The following is an 18,877-nucleotide window of genomic DNA, read 5'->3' as shown; positions in this document are numbered from 1 at the left end:
CTAAGATCTAGGTGAAAGAATCTATCAAGGAACACTAAAGAAAACTCCTCCCACTAAACTGACCCTGTATCATATTCCCTCTCTTACTTCAACTTCTTAAATCAAGTGTGAGCAACATCCTGCAACTGATATGCAGCTACCTCAGCACTCTCACTAAACGTAACCCCCATTATCCCTGTAACCTTTTGCACCTAATCTAGGAATTCCTAAGGTCCTTATCTGTCTTAGACCCAATAAAGGATGAAGGATTCATTCGTGTGAAGTCCCGAATCCTAGCTGCAGCTGAGTTGTCCAGAATGACTGCTGGTCATTCATTCTGAGCAGCAACTAATAACTCCCAAATTACATTCTTGAATAGGTGTAAGCAATCTAGTAAATATATTTACCTAACATTGAAGTCGGGGTCGAATCCACAGGGAACAATGTGAGTGGCGATTAAACTAGTTCAAAACTATAGCTACAACATAAATTGCAATACATAATAAGAAAAAGGACAAAATAGGGGCTTTTATCAATCAAACAAATTTTAACGTTGCAACTTATTTTAGGACTCAAAACTTAGATTACAATATTTTGAATCAATGATATAGAGAAACTAGGGTTGTGATGACTATGATTATTAATCTCCATTGAATAATAATTGTTCATGATTGTCGTGATAGGTGGGAACAACAGATTATCCCTGCCAATGATACTATCTGACTTATCTCTTGACCTCATCAGACAATTTATTATCTAATTCTCTTGAACTTAGATAACATATCAATTTCCAACCGGATGTTATCTCAGGTAGATTGATGCAGTTAAGGAATCAATCATTAAATAGAAGGTTGGTAGCTTCCGAGTCCCTATTGATAATTAACGACCTCTAGTCTATTTCTCCATTAGAAGCCACTAAAACCTAAGGCATAACCTAATGTTTTCAACCAATAGATTCTAGTTAAAACAACAGAATTTCAAGACATTCCCACAATCACTCAAACCCTGATCAAATTATTAAACCAATGAAATAATAATCATAGATCCCACAATCCTAGCTGTGGGTTTTAGTTGCTTATAAGATAGAAAGAGATGACAAAGATTAAATTCATAACTTAAAGCAAGTGAACTTACAAAAGATGAAATTCAAAGTTGTTTCACCTTCAAGTACAATAAGAATTTCCCACAACAAAATCAAAGGATAGAAAATTGAATTCTAAGTTAAGAGAGTCAAGAACATTTGAACTCCCCTTTACTAAGTTACAAGATGTCAAAAGCTGCTTCCAAAGTTGTGAATGAAACCCTGAAAGATTCTATCTATACTAAATCCTACTTAAGGAAATAAAATAACAAAATCACAGCTGGGCTCGAATTTAGGTGATGGCATGTTGGTGTTGATTGTCAAGCTTCTGACGGCGTCTCAGATATGTCGTTAGAAGTCGTGCCTTCTTAACTATTTTGCTTCACTCTAATGATGTCCTTCGACGACTTACCAGAGAAGTTACGGTGTGTAGCAAATGTCGTCAGACTTTCAGCTTATTTCACTATGTTCTGTCCCACTTGACAGGATCTTCTGACGGCTTACCACACTTGTGATGGCATATTGAGAATGTCTTCACCTTCATCCAGCAACTCTTCTTCACTATTGTTCCTGAAGCCTTTTTGTAGTAGCTTACCGTATCTCTGACGGCTTGAAAGAAATGCTGTTAGACCTTCTCAGGCTTCAAGTTTTTGGTTAAGGTTGATGCCAATGCTGATAAGCTATCACAAGGCTGACGATGTATCACGGAGGTCGTCTGCCTTGATTTCTTCTCTTTTGCTCAGATTTTTAACTCCTTTTCTCCATTTTCGTTTGTTTTTATTCCTTTAGCCTTGTACTGCAGTATCATGAGCAAACACATAAAAACAACAAGAGGTTCTTTAGAATGCGCAATTATTTTTGAGCTAAAAATCATTAAATTTGTTAGCTTTTTCTCGCACATCAACACCCTCAACTTAAAACAATTGCTTGTACTCAAGCAACTACATAACACCATACTACGATGCTTAATCAAGAGACACATAAGATACCTATCATAGTTGATTATCAAGTTTAGCTGAATACTCATGCCACTCTCCACGTTCAATTGAATTGTGCATATCTATGAAGATTAATAATGTGACCCAAAGGAATCATGATATGGCATTAATTCAGCAACAATAATCATGCATATGTTCAAGTTACACTACCCAAACAAGTAAAAAACTAGCAATGCAACCGATGTACCCTTACAACAAAGAAGTCCCTCCTCACTCATATATGAACTCAAGCATGTCAATGCGGGGATGGTCAAGAGACACTCACTCTCAGAAAGAAATTCCAATCAATGCATATCAAATACCATATGCTTGCCCTTATTTTCATTATCAAGGTATCCAGACAGGTAAGTTAGGATAACTGTAGGTCTTTTCCTCGACTTGTAATGTAGGCTAAGGGCTGATATGACATTCAATGGCATTTAGAGTGACTAAGACTTCTTGGCACTACCTTAAATTTTGGGGTTCACATATTAACCTTTTTCTTCTTTTTCTCCTTTTCTTGATCACCCATTATTCAGGATGGATGTGACTTTTCTTATTCATTTTTATTCACAACTATTCATATCTTATTCTTTTTCCAAAACACCCTACTTATTCTTTTTATTTTATTCGACCATTACTCATACTTATTTTGCATCACGCATCCCTATGATAGCCACCCTCAACTTAGGATATTTTCCTAAGTCAAGGTGCACAGTCTCCAAGGAGGACCAGGGCCAAAACATGTTCATTATGATATAAATGGGAAGATGATAGGTATCATCGAAAGAAATGGTCAATTCAGGCTCAAAATAGGGATCAAGAGATATCATGCATAATAGGGAAGGTCATTAAGGCTAAAAGTAGACTAACATCCACAACGACCTATGATCATTTCCTAACCCATATCTTTCAACCAAAGTAAGACTAACCGGGCAAGTTTTAGATTTAATACACAAAGGGAACTAAGTAGTATCTCACACACACATGGCACAAAGGTGCTTCACAAGCTACTATCTATCCGGTTCATGAGATTTTTCAGTGGTGGCTATTATGTCACTAGTACTAATGCCATAACAAGATGCACAGTGGTCACACATAAATGTATATCACACGGTTATAAAACAGACCACCAGAGAAGTGTTTATCAGTCTCAAAAATTAACAAAAATATGTCAACTATCCTAGATACTTATTTTTCTCCCAATTAACCACTCTACTATGAACAAGACTTCGAGGAAAAGAGGTACGGCAATAAAAACCCCAGGAGGACATCAACACCCACAAGTAGCCCCACCCTCCACTTGTGGCACCATGGGTGAGAAGATCTAATGTCAATCACATAATGTGAATACAAATAACAAAATACCTTAGATTGTCATCCAAGAAGTGCCTTGTTTAACATCGCGGAACGACTCAACTCAGCTTTTTTTGCCACGTTGAGGATATGAATTTCACCCTCAACTTAGATTCCATCTTCTAGCCTCGCTCATAGGGAGGTGGTACAAAGATTCAGAAGCAGAGTAATGGATGATGCATTGTAAACAACTCATCTTTAAAGTGAGGTGTATTTTTGTGTTGCTTATCAAGTATAAAATAAAGAATATAGGATTCATGTTCCTCATCTTCACAGTCTTCCACTATTTTAGATGATTCCACAGATAAGATGTCATCTAACATAATGTGGAAAAATGGTTCGAGTATGGCCCAACAAATCCTACTTCAAAATTTACACTATTCTCTACACACTCACTTTTATTCATCTTCTCAACATTTTAAATTTGAATTGAGCTAGAGTTTTCATGAGAGAATGGCTTGGCTTTTTCTTTTGCCTCTAGCACCATTCCCTCAATCTTGGCATCATCCCTAATGGTTGGCTATGTTGGTTGGGAAATCTACAAGGGTTGATCAACATCAAGCTCAGCATCAGTGCATGAGTCTTTCACTTCATCGTCACACTCTTCCCTTATTTTAAATGATTCCACAGACAAGATATCATCTAAACATAATGTAGAAAAGTGTTTTGGATGAATGAGCTCAATATCCATATTTTCTATCCCTTCTTTTCTCTCGTTAAATGCCCTAATGTCTTTACGTATGTCACATATGGTATCATTCATTGTATCTATACAATTCAACATTAGTTGAAGCTTAGCTTTAATGGCACTATTTCCAATGCTGCGTTTTTCCTTTTCTTAACCACAAGACCTGTCATACTCATAAGAAAAACTAGAACTTGGGTTAGCACAATAGGGAGAGGGGGAATTTCAGAAATCACTCGAATGTTCATCTTGACCACCACATAAAGAACAATTATACTCCCAGTAGGATGGAGATGGTGCACACATCTCTCTCCAGGGAGCATTTCTACCGTTATGCCAAAAGTGGGGTCCATCATAATATGGACATGGATCATCCAGATAAGGTTTCCAACCATCAAACTAACATTCATTCCATGATGCCATAGTAAGAAATAAGCAAAAATAAATAGAATCAACCTAACACACAAAACAAAGGAAATCACAAACAAATATGTACAAGTTTGAATTCAAGCAAGTAAGCTAAAATTCCAAACTAACTCAATATGCTCAATTATTCCCCGACAACGACACCATTTTTGATAACGCTCAAATTACACTCTTGAATGGGTGTAAGCAATCATCGTCAATATATTTACCCAACTTCGGAGTCAGGGTCAAATCGACAGGGAATAATGTGAGTGGCGATTAAACTAGTTCAAAACTATAGATACAAGTTAAATTCAAATACATAATAAGAAAAGGACAAAATAGGGGTTTTTATCAATAAAACAAATTTTAACGTTTCACCTTCTTTTAGAACTCAAAAATTAGATTTTAATATTTCGAATCAATGATATATAGAAACTAGGGTTGCGATCACTATGACTATTAATCTCCATTGAATTATAACTATTCATGATTCTCATAATAGGTGGGAACAGTAGATTATCCCTGCCGATGATACTATCTGACTTATCTCTCAACCTCACCAGACAATTTATTATCTAATTCTCTCAAACTTAAATAACATATCTATTTCCAACTGGATGTTATCTCAAGTAGATTGATCCAATTACAACATCAATCATTCAATAGAAGGTTCGTAGCTTCCGAGTCTTTGTTGATAATTCACGACCTCTTGTCTATTTCATTGATAGAAGCAAATAAAACTTAATGCATAACCTAATGTTTGTAACCAATAGATTCTAGTTAAAACAACAGAATTTCAAGACAGTCTCACAATTACTCAAACCCTGATCCAACTATTAAATCAATGAAATAATAATCATAGATCCCAGTGGGTTTTAGTTGCTCATAAGATAGAAAGAGATAACAAATATTAAATTCATAACTTAAAGCAAGTGAACTTACAAAAGATGAAATTCAAAGTTGTTTCTCCTTCAAGTACAATAAGAATTTCCCACTACTAAATCAAAGGATGGGAAATTGAATTCTAAGTTAAGAGAGTCAAAAACAAGTGAACTCCCCTTTACTAAGTTACCAGATGTCAAAAGATACTTCCGAAGTTATGAATGAAACCCTAAAAGATGCTATTTATACTAAAGCCTAATTAAGGAAATAAAATAACAAAATCACAGCTGGGCTTGGATTTAGATGACGGCATATTTGTGCTGATCATCAGGCCTTTGACGGCGTCTCAGATATGTAGTCAGAAGTCGTGCCTTCTTAACCTGTTCTGCCTCACTCTGGCAATGTCCCCTAGTAGCTTACCAGAGGATTTATGGTGTGTAGCAAATGTCGTCAGACCTTCAACTTATTTCACTATGTTCTATCCCACTTGACGACATCTTCTGATAGCTTACCATAATTGTGACGACATATTGAGAATGCCATCACCTTCATCCAGCAACTCTTCTTCACTGTTCTTTCTGATTTTTTTTGTAGCTTACCACATCTCTGACAGCTTGCAAGAAATGTCGTCAGACCTTCTCAGGCTTTAAGTTTCTTTTTAAGGTTGATGCCAATGTTAATAAGCTATCACAAGGCTGACGACGTATCACGGAGATCGTCAGCCATGATTTCTTCTTGTTTGCTCAGATTTTTAACTCTTTTTCTCCATTGTCATTTGTTTTTATTCCTTTAGCCTTTTACTGTAATATCATGAGCAAACACAATAAAACAATAAGTGTTGCTTCAGAATTCACAATTATTTTGAGCCAAAAAACATTAAATGTGTTAGCTTTTGCTCACACATCAGGAACTAACTGAGCAAGAGTAGTGAATGCATCCCTGCATTTCGCATGAGAAAGAAGATCGCCCGAAGGGTCTTCAGGCTGAGGGGTTGACTAGTTTTGGTTTCTTCTTATAAGAGGCATATTCTGTAGAAGAAAGAGGGAAACATATCAGATAGAGAGATTGACTTGAGATTATGCTCACTGGCACAACATGAATACCGAAAGAAGGGGAAATGTCCCTAAAATATCTTATAGCCTCTTGTACATATCTGTGGCGTGCAACACGCCCATACATAAGACTTTACTAGATGCAGCTTTCAGACTTCCTAGGAATCTATAAACCTTAGGCTTTGATACCAAGTTTGTAATGCCCCAAACCTGTACCCGAAATGCTACATGAAGTTCTTTATCTCGAAGGATCACAAGCTAACCCGTGACTAATATCTATACCTATACACTGCATAATATACTGAATAATGCAGAAACATGAACTGAAAGGCCATATGGTTAAATACTGAATATGATCTGAATGATATAACATCTATGTGGAGTAATAGAATACCCAAAACATAACTAAATATACAGAAGTCTAAATGATGATAGTCTAGAAAGCCTCTAATTGACTAAACTATCTCAGTAAGGAGTTAATGGGACATGTCCCCAACTAACTCCAACTAATAAACTGATTAATAAGATAATAGGGAAATAATCATATCCTCTAAAGAGGAGGATATTTGGAATCTACTGTTGCTCTGGAGCTCGTGTCTATAAACCTATGCTATAAGACACCATAGCGCAAATGAGTTAGCACTTTGAATGTACTGGTATGCATGTGAGGTAGGGTGAATGCATGGGGTTCATATGCATGAACAATAACAGTAACTGACTAACTATCATGAGCGTAAGAATACATGCATGAGACATAACAACTAACACTAATAATGTGATAGCATGATTACTAAATCTAAATATAACTGATAACATAAATAATTTTATCTGACAGTCCTGAATCTGATGGAATTATCTGAGTTCCGTACTGTATTTGAGTTGACTTTATCTAAAAGTCATGAATTTTGAAGAACTATCTAAGTTCTTTTTCTGAGACTGATACTGAGACTATAGGAGGTAGTCATGGAACCGATATGCACCAAATAATGCATTATAGCTAAATTGGTGACCAATCTATGCACTGATTAGAAGAGTGTCAATGCCACGCCACTAGAAAGGACAACATGTCAATGACCCTAATATAATAGGTAACTCTAGTGAGAACGGTGGAAACCCTCATATAGCAGGCTAAGACACCTCGTCTACCCTCATATAGCAAGCTATGATGTCTCAACCTATGTTGGCTATATTGTTTTAGAACGCAAGGATTGCTTCTATGAATCACATCCTTATATAGCAGGTGAGTTCCTATTCTTGGGATCGCTCGGTGCTAATTTCAACACACATCTGAATACACACTGAACATGATTTACTGAACTAAACATGGACTGAGTTACTGAATTCCATTAACTAATAGAATACTACTAATATCTGACAACTGACTTAGTTCATAAGATCATTGAGATTTGATGATTCATAAGACTGTCTAAAGTTGAAGGATCAAATCTTGACTGAGAGTATCATGAAAATATGAGATGACTCTATGAACATAACTAATGTTTCGGGTACGAGTACCCCCAGGACTCGATAAAAGGATACTGACAAAGCATGACTTGCTTGAGTACATAATAATCACCATAATGCATTTACTGAAGTATTTCATCAAAAATTTGATAGGCATAAGCTTGTACATAAATGGGCATTTCATGACAACATGCTGGCTAGGCCCTTTTCCTTCATTTAGGCATTAAATCAAACATATTGTAGGCATGGTACATGTAAACATCATTGTACAATAATTAAACATCATGGTCACCTTCTAATTCCATCATTCAAGGGTTTAGTCATAGGTTTGAGTGAATCTATATCTATAATATTAAACCCACATAGAAATTATTACAGAACATGGAGTAGAATTCAATTTCTCATTTTTGAACATAAACAAGAACAACCCAATTATGAAATCATAAAGAACATTCATAACTTGAAGTTGGAAAAGAGATTCTTGGACATGGACGAAAGGAGTCAATGAATGAACACTATGCATACCTTAGTTCATGATTTTGTGAAGATTGATGGTGAAACTTTCTTGAAATTGGATCATCTATGAAAACATTAGCTTGTTCTCAGAGAAACTTGAGAGAAACTAGTATATTTTTGGTGAAAGGCACCTAAATCACGTGTTAAAGGGCTTAAATAGGGGTTGGAAAGTGACCCTTTTAACCCTAGATGAGTCATTTAATTTCAGTAAAAATTTATCAAATTGGACCCCTAGCGCGATGCGGCACTATCGCATTGTGTAATAACACTCAACTTACACGTCAATTTAGTGTAAGGTGGTGGTTGTCAGTATATTTACCTAACTTGGGAGTTTGGGAAGAATCCACAGGGAATAATATAAGTGGCGATTAAACCAAGTTGAAACTAAAGATATAAGTTAAATTCAAACAAATGATGCGAAAAGATAAAATGGGGGTTTTCAATGATCAAACAGATGTTAAAGTTGTAACTTGCTTTGGAACTCAAAGACAAAATTTCAATAGTTCAAATCAATGATAAAGAATAAAATAGGGTTGTAATCACTATGATTATTAATCCCCATTAAATAATAGGTGTGGCATTGGATTCTCATGGCTAGCGGGAAACACCAGATTATTAGTTTAGACAATCCATCTAAGTGTTTCTCAACCTACCTACATGATGAACTCCCTAATTCTCTTGAAATTAAGAAGTCATTCTATTCATAGTGATTTTACCATAAGTTGATCAATCTTGTTACAGCATTAATCATTAGATGAGAACTTAACCTTCCCAAATCCTAGTTGATAATTCACTTCTTACTAGGGTTGATTTCTTATCTCAAGCAATTACACAGTAAGCAAAGCCTATTGTTTGCAACCAACAAAAAATAACAAATACAAAAGATTTATCAATATTTTCCCATAATCACTCATACCCTAACCAACTATTAAATCAATGAAAGAATTGTCATAGATCCCACAAACCTCTTTGCGGATTTTAGTTTCTCATAAGAAAGAAAGAGATAATAGTGATTGAATTCATAATTTAAAGCAATTACACTTACAAAAGATGAAATCCAAAGTTGATTCTCCTCCAATTACAATAAGAGTTTCCCGCAACTAAATCAAAGGATTGAAAATTACATTACAAGGTCAGATCCCAGTAAGAAGTAAACTGGTCTACGGAATAAGTTCAACATATTCTGCCCCCCCTGAATGAACCATAAAAGCTATTATTTATACCCATAACTTAAGAAAAATTCAAAATAAAAATTTCAGAATTTTCCTTTTAGGTGACAACATGTATGATAACTTATCATAAATCTGATATGTTATTAGGCATGTCATTAGAACTTCTACTTCAATGTGATGACTTCTGTGATATATTAGATTTGTGATAAGTTATCACACATGTCGTCAGACATGCTTCCAATTTCTTGTGTTCTGCCTCAGTGTGACGACATGTGTTATGACTTATCACAAATTTGATAAGTTATCACACAAGTCGTCAGAATTTCTTATAAGTGTGAATTTTTCAAAACTCAATTATTTTTACCCAAAAATCATCTTCCTTGACACAAATTTCATATATTTCCGTGCATCTTGAATTTCCTTCAAAATCACATGAAATATCATTAAAAACAACGACAGTTACTTAAGAACTTACAGTTATTCCGAGTTAAAAGCTTTAAATGTGCTAACAGAAAGCTAGCACATCAACACCCTAAACTTAAAACAATTTCTTGTCCTAAAGCAACTCAATAACATCATACTACCATTCTTAACCATCAGACACATAAGATATCTATGACAATTGATTATCAAGTTTAACTCAAAACACGTTATCCTATCCATTTTCAATCACTTTAAATCTAACTGTGTATATCAATGAAGATCAATAATGTGATATAAGGGAAACAAGATATGGCATCAACTTAGCAACAGTAACCATGAATATATACAAGTTACACTACCAAAATATGTAAGCAACTAGCAATGCCACCAATGTGCCCTTACAATAAAAAAGTCCCTCTTCACTCATATATGAAACCAAGTATGTCAATGAGGGGACGGTCAAGAGACACTCACTTTCAGAAAGACGTTCCAATCAATGTATGCCAAATAACATAGGCTTGCCCTTATTTTCATTACCAAGATTTTTAGACAGGTCAGCGAAGATCACTATAGGTCTTCTCTTTGGGTTGTAATGTAGTATAGGGGATGGTATGATACTCGATGATATTTAAAGTGATTAAGCCTCCTTGACACTACAGTAACTTCTAGGGACTCACTTATTAACCTTTTTCTATGCTTCTCTTTTCTTGATTACACATATTCAGGATGGGTGCGGTCTTTTCGGCAATCACTTCCTTTTTTTCACAACTTTTCTTTTCTTGTTCTTTTCCACCACACCTTGCTTTTTATCATTTTCTTTTATTCTACCATTCTATATACTCATTTTACATCACCCACCCCTATAATATCCACCCTCAACTTAGACCATTTGACTAAGTCAAGGTGGATAGTATCGAAGGAGTACCAGGGCCAAAATAGGTTCATTATGATATAAATGTGATGATAATATATATCATAAAATGAAATAGGCTATTCGGGCTCAAAATAGGGATCAAGGGATATTATGCATGCAGGGAAGGTCATTTAGGCTAAAAGTGGGCTAATATCATAACGACATTTGATCCTTTCCTAACCCCTGTCCTTCAACCTAGAAAGGGAACTAAGTAAAATCTCACAAACACATGGCACAAATGTACATCACAAGAAACTACTTATCCGGTTCATGCAATTGTTAGCAATGAATATCTTGTCCTTAATACCAATGCCATAAAAAGATTCACAGTAGTCCCATATAGATGCACATCACACAGTTAGTATTTACCATTGCAAAAAATCAACCAACTATGTCAACTGTTGCAAATACTTATTTTCTCCTAGTTAACCACAACATATCATAAAACAAACACCATATGCCAAAACATGCCGGTATTACTAGAAACAGGAGTCTTGGGAAAAGAGGCACAATAACAAAAACCCCAAGAGGATATCAACACCCACAAGTAGCCCGGGTTTGATCCCCTAGAAAGGCTCCATATTTGATAACGTTCAACTTACACATCAATTTAGAGAAAGGCAGTCGTCATCAATATATTTACCCAACTTTGGAGTCGGGGTCGAATCTACTGGGAATAATGTGAGTGGTAATTAAACTAATTTGAAACTAAAGCTACAAGTTAAATTCAAACAAATTATACAAAAAGATAAAATGGGGGTTTTCAATGATTAATCAGATGTTAAAGTTGTAACTTCCTTCAAAAATAAAAGCCAAAATTTCAATAGTTCAAATCAATGATAAAGAATAAACTACGGTTGTGATCACTATGATTACTAATCCCCATTAAATAATAGTTGTGGCATTGGATTCTCATGGCTTGCGGGAAAAACCAGATTATCAGTTTCGATAGTCCATCTAAGTGTTTCTTAACCTACCTAGATGTTGAACTCAATTCTCTCGAACTTAAGAAGTCATTCTATTATTACTGATTTTATCTCAAATTGATAATCTTGTTACAATATTAATCATTAGATGGGAAATTAACCTTTCCAAATCCTTATTAATAATTCACTTCTTACTAGGGTTGATTTCTTATCTCAAGCAAATCAACAGTAAGAAAAGCCTATTGTTTGCAACCAACAGAAAAAAACTAATACAAGAAAATTATCAAGATATTCCCATAATCACTCAAACCCTAACCAACTACTAAATCAATGAAAGAATAATCATAGATCCCACAACCCTAGTTGCGGGTTTCAGTTTCTCATAAGATAGAAAGAGATAGCAATCATTGAATTCATAATTTAAAGCAATTAAACTTACAAAAGATGAAATCCAAAGTTGATTCTCCTCCAAGTACAATAAGAATTTCCCACAACTAAATCAAAGGATTGAAAATTGAATTACAAGATCAGAGCCCAAAAAGAAGTAAACTGGTCTATGGAATAAATTCAAGATGTTCCGCTTCCTATGAATGAACCTACAAGATGCTATTTATACCCATAACTTAAGTAAAATTCAAAAAAAAAATTCAAAATTTTCCTTTTAGGTGACGACATGTGTGATAACTTTGCACAAATTTTATAAGTTATCAGGCATGTCATCAGAATTTCTGCTTCAATGTGATGTCTTTTGTGATAACTTATCAGATTTGTTATAAGTTATCCCACATGTCGTCAGACATGCTTCCAATTTCTTATGTTCTGCCTCAGTGTGACGACATGTGTGATGACTTAGGACAAATCAGATAAGTTATCACACAAGTCATCAGAATTGCTTCCATGTGTGAATTCTTCAAAACACAATTATTTTCACCAAATATCATCCTCCTTGACCCAACTTTTATTTATTTTCGTGCATCTTGACTTTACTACAAAATTACATGAAATATCATAAAAAACAACGACAGTTACTTAAGAACTTGTAATTATTTTTAGTTAAAAGCCTTAAATATGCTAACAGAAAGCTAGCACATCATCGTGCCACTGGAATTTGACAATTGGGAAACTGAGGGATGGAACGACATAGGGCCATCGCATTATCACTTCCTTTGTGACCTGGAACTTTGTCACGATGTGTGGGAAATTGCACTGTCACACTGGGAAACTGACAATTCTAAATTTTGGCCCTGGCGCGACGCGCCATAATTGCAGACCCCTACTAGAATTTGCCAAATGCCATTTCCTCTTGTTGCATGGTGCGTCACTGACTAATATCGGGTTGTTTTACAATTTGTAACTTGAAATAATCGTAACTTCTGACCTGGTTATCCTTTTTGGGAAACTCTTCTATCGACAGAAAACATATTGAATTTCCCACATGACAAAAAGAGAAAAATCATGAAAGTTCCTCATGTAATAACCATTATTCAATTTATAAGATAACACTAGGCATTCTTGAGATGAAATTAGCCAGAAAAAATTTTGGGGTTTTACACCATCGAGCCTAAAATAAATATTTAAGAATTGATGGCACTGTCGAAATTCTCATCCACAGTCATGTACTAGGGGATTTGGTCCCAGACCAAATTCTAAACATCAAAAGCTCCAAAATAGAAAAATAAACCTAAAATCCAAATGACTTATGTGATCACCAGACTGGTAGTTTTGGTAAGTCTTAAATGACCTATAACCGCTGTAGAGTGGTTTAAAATGCTAGAAGAGCATACAAATCATAGAAATGAGAGAGTGGGTCATTATAATATCCACTACTAAAAGGACTTTGCAAAAGTCATTGTATAAAAAGATCACAAAAGATTGAAATGGTAAGGTACTAGGCCAGCATGTGTAAGACCCCGCAATATCTTAGCCCAATTTAGCTCACTACTCCATGTTAGAGGGGTCCAAAACTTAGAATATTTCACTAAGTGTTGGGACTTAGTCATTTCTAAAGCTTCTTAACTTTGATGATTTAATTCTCAACCTTCCCATCCTTAGAATGTCGATTTTAAAGTTGATTCATGATCAGGGGTATCAAATGTACATCTTGGGTAAGTTTTGAAATTTTGGACAAGTGTAAGGGCATGCTTGGAAGTCCAAAAAAGTAGTAGCACGTGATGATCCCTCGACACATGTTCCATTTTGGTGCTTCAGAGCCCGCGGTGCACACTCTCTAGCATGCTCCCTTATTTTTTCGGCTCTGTTTTTGCATATTTATGGAAAATTGGGCCATTCCTCCTCAACCAAAACCATTCAAAATACAGAATTAAAGTTCCCAGGGAGCATTATTTTCCCCATTATTCACTTTTTCTCTCCAAGAAAACCCTAATCACCCCTCAAGAACACCAAGAACTCCATTACTCTTTATTCAGGATAAGTAAGAATCTAAGTTCTCTAATACAAGAAGTTCAAGGAAAGCATTCAAGATCATTCCCAAGGCTTCGAAGTCAAGCTTTCAATTTCAAATCAAACCAATTAAGTTATTTGGTGTTATGAAAAATGATACTCTTTCATCCTTGTGCCCAAAACATGTTTTAAATGGTAAATTGGCATGATTTACACTTTAGGGTTCATCTCCAAATATTGTTGTTTTTAGTTTGTGAGGTTACAAAGTTATTTAAGTGTTGAATTGCATAACTACTTTCACCTAAGCATGCGACTTGATTATTTATGTTGGGACTTGAATTTCATTTATCTTTACTAGAATTGCTGAAGTATTTCAAGATTATTATGGATCATGAAGTTTAATTATGAATTACCATGAATTTAAAGAATAAATTTTAAGCCCTAAGTTTGAGTTTTGAAATTTCTAAAAAATCACGCTCTTAAGTTTCTCTTGATGAGTTTATACCAAGTTTTAAAGCAAGAATTGATCTTTTGATCCTAAGCTAAGACTGGAATTCACATATATTCAACTTGACCATGATTTAAAGAAGGAGAAGCATAATCGGTTCATTATTTAATCCCTCATACTATTTTAGGTGGATTTCCTGTAGTATGAGCACTAAGTAATAAGGGAGTAGTATTTAGCAACGAGTTGGGCATGCGTCTAAGGCCACATGCCCCAGAACTATGAACCAATGTGGGTTTAGCTTATTCCCAATATGGATGAAGTTACAGATAGTGATCACATTAGATTAGGTCCTATTCGGATGGAAAGGGTAGGACGTTTCTCCTCAATATGAACTTTTCCCTATGGGGGACAAGACGTTGGACACCATGATAGCTCACATGGTGTATGTTGGTTAGAAGAACCTGAATAAATAAAAAACTTTTAGAACTAAGTGTTGTGGCTTAAAAAGTTTATCATTATGCTTTACTACTCATGTTTATGATTTCACAGCTTTGTTTATTCAAGCTTAAGGTGAGCCATTTATATTTAGCATGCAGTATTTGAAAACCTATTAGTACATTGAGTTATTGTTTTACTTATGCATTTACCCCCACATACTCAGTACATTCTAAAAGTACTGATCCATATATACATCTATTTGCTACATTGTCTTATAATGTAGGATTTGTTGATCAGATCCAGCGGTGTTATTGACAGTAAGCATCTCCACCTGTATCCCGATAGTTGGTGAGTCCTCATAGTTCGAGGACCCATTTATTCAGATTTTTCAACTTTATAAAGTACTTTAATTAGTTATTTTCAGTTTAGTTCGAGTCAGCTGGAGGCATGTCCCAGTGTCTCTCTAGTTATTAGTAGAGGCTTATAAGACTGATTTTATGTTTTAGAATTTAAAGCATTTGTTTTCAAGACTAAGATTTTCAGTTAAGAGAGTAATTTAGTATTTCAAGATTCCAAATGTCTAGACGATCTTAATTTTGAGTTCCAAAGTTGTTAGTAAGATAAAAAGGGTTTGCTTAGGACTATTTGTAGTTTTGAGTACCATGTGATGTCTGGCTTACATTTCTGGGGGCGTTACAGCATGCTCCAAGGACAACTTCCCAGATAGACTAGGATGAGAGAACACTTTGAAGGGATGTATCCACTGGTGTCCCTTTTTAATCAACTTCCTTACTTTACTCTCAAACAACCAAATCTCAACCTCAACCGCCAACTGACCTCTATTTCAATTGAGAAGGGAGAATGCAAGAAAATCTGAACCACGCACTCATATACCACACCAATATCAGAGAAATAAAACAAAAACTCATCCAAAGCCAAAGACATATCAAGTAATGAGTCATACAACCAACTTCAAATCCAAATATAACCTTTTTTGCCATTGTACACTTGCTATGCACTCGAACTAAGAAAGAAAATCACCTAAGTCTTATGCAAGCAATCTCATCATAGAAGCTTGAAGAACTAAAGATAAACCACTAGAAATCCGTATGACAATAAGCTCATACGGAGCTACCTAGGAACAGACCGTGGATAACTGAGGGATGCAATCAAATTTGATGTCATAACTTGTCTGGAGAATCCTTGAAATTGCCAGCCATAAGTGTGAAGCACAACTACTCACCATTGAAAAATCCTCTTGTCATGAACCGAAACAGGGCCTAGATGTAATAGGCATCCCAAGTCAAACCAGAACTAAGGACTGCCACCCTCTTGCCCAACCCAACCAACTTATACAACCTTTGATGGGATGAATTTCAAGTATTTAACAAGATAATGTAGATGCTCTCTTGAAGTTTCTAAGTTAGGGTCACAACCATGACTCACCCAACCGAGTTTAACCGTACCAAATAACCCATCCAACCATACCAAGACAAACGCAAGGCCATAAATCAGGTTATAACAAAAGAGAATACCAAAATATGATATGATAATCAATCCCAAAATCTAATATGATTAAACAACCAATAATATCATCCAATGGTGTAAGCCCCAACATCAATGCCAGTGTAAATGAAAACACCAATACCAATCTTGCCCATACTAACCCACAAAGTATTGCAAATCCTCTACTAAAAAGAGTAGAAAAATTCGGTTGGGATATGCCCCCAACCTTGGCCATAACCAATATCCAAATAAAAATAAAAATGTCCAAAGATGTCCATAACATAAAATATAGCCTTTTTAAAGGATAGTAGCTCACCACTTCAATATAAATGCTGATACGTAATCTGAGTGCTAGACAGTAGGAGTAGAATGACCAGTTCATACAATAGCATGGGTTTACAGCCACTAGTAGATGGGTTAATAAGTGATGGCTAGTATGAACTAAGGATAAGGGTAAAATAATGTCATTTATAAAACAAAGTACAACCATCCATAATGCATACAACTATACATATATATAAGTGCCAGGAAAGGGATTTGGATTTAGCATGCATTGAAAACCTTTAACTAGTTGTGTAGCTTTGCCATCCAAAACCACCCATGGGCAATATGGGTTCAGCTCCCCCTGTTGAAAGAGCCACATGAAGCCGTATGACCATCAAAATATCCCATGGAATGATAAGTACATCCCCTAATATTAGGTGTGACATCATACACACGGTCCACCAAGACAAACCTCATACCAAAAAATATGAGTTTCCTGTTTCAATTCCTAGGACCTCCACCTTTCATGCTTAGCTACACCTTCCTTTTAATGCCTAGTTGAAAATATTTTCAAGCAATCCATTTAATATTTATTAACCAAGGACATTTAGTGGTGGTATCGTCATACTTACCATACTTGCAAGTACTATCCATAGCCAACCATATAAAAGTTTAAGGGGACTTTCAAGTCCTATTCCATTTACTATGTTAAACCTCTTGGGGGAATCTGTACCCCAAAAGCATAACCATTTAGACATTTTTCTTTCCAAACTATTTAAACCATGCATAAATCCTTTACCAAGGTTAAAACAAGAAAGAGTTCCATTTAAAATTAATCAATGCAATGGACATTTCTTTATAAGTATTTTGTCAAATACATTAGGGGCATAATATATCCAAAACTAATTCCAATTACAAATAAGCATTTCCATATAATCCAATTATCTAAAACCATGATTAATGCATATAAAATCATAATTAAAACCATGGGAAACCATAACCCTCCAATTATAAACAAAAACCCCTATTTATATTTGAAAACCAAAAGCATACAATAGTGAAATCATGAAAATCAATGATGAAAACCATGACTTTAGTTGGAAATAACAATGAGGGGATAGAACATGCCTTATAAAAATGAATTAATGGAATGAAATCACCATAGCAAGCCCCAAATTAGTCCTCAAGCTGAAACCTTAGCTTCTTTTCCCTAAAAGCTCTTGAGAGAATTATGAAGTGTTTAGAAATAGTTTCTAAGTGTTAAAGAATAAGATAACAGGGTAAATACTCTCCCAAGTAGGTTAGAAGTCATGGGGTCCTATTAGGGTCAGTAGGAAATAACAAGATTACCCCCACTTAAGTTGCACAAAATCCCATCATAGGGATACAACTAACCCATAAAAGTCAATACACTTTTGATACGAGTGGTACCTGCCACTCGTATCCTAGCCTAACCCTTGGATCCAACACTGTCAAGTATACGACTTATCCCACTAATTCATATCCAAAGCATACGATCCGTACCTTCTACCTATGCAACTGGCAGAATAGAATACCAGAGATTTAAACACCGACCCCTTATATGAGTATAAGATCGAATCATAAACAACCATATGAATATTATCTACTAAGTCATATATATTCCAGTAACCATCTAACCCCAACAATCAACATTGGTTAGCAAATGATAGGAACATACCACTTGTACCCTAACATATGGATTATACCCATGAGTCGTATTAGGTGCAAAGAACAGAATTCAAGAAAAATTTCCTAAGGGCCAAAACCCAGGATGTAGCATTCTCTCCCACTAGGAACATTCATCCACAAATGATGGATAAGGTAAAGGTAACCATATATAGAGTTATTTGCATTATAAAACATATATCCTACCTTTCGATATCTCTACTCTTACCCTTAAGATAGAAAACAAAGATGCAAGAGACCCAACCTTTCTTTTAATAAACTTAGAAATTAAAGACGTGTT

Source organism: Capsicum annuum, chromosome 9 (genome assembly GCF_002878395.1).
Source record: "Capsicum annuum cultivar UCD-10X-F1 chromosome 9, UCD10Xv1.1, whole genome shotgun sequence".
Taxonomy (NCBI): domain Eukaryota; kingdom Viridiplantae; phylum Streptophyta; class Magnoliopsida; order Solanales; family Solanaceae; genus Capsicum; species Capsicum annuum.
The sequence above is the reverse complement of the archived record's forward strand: the minus strand, read 5'-3'. Positions refer to the sequence as shown.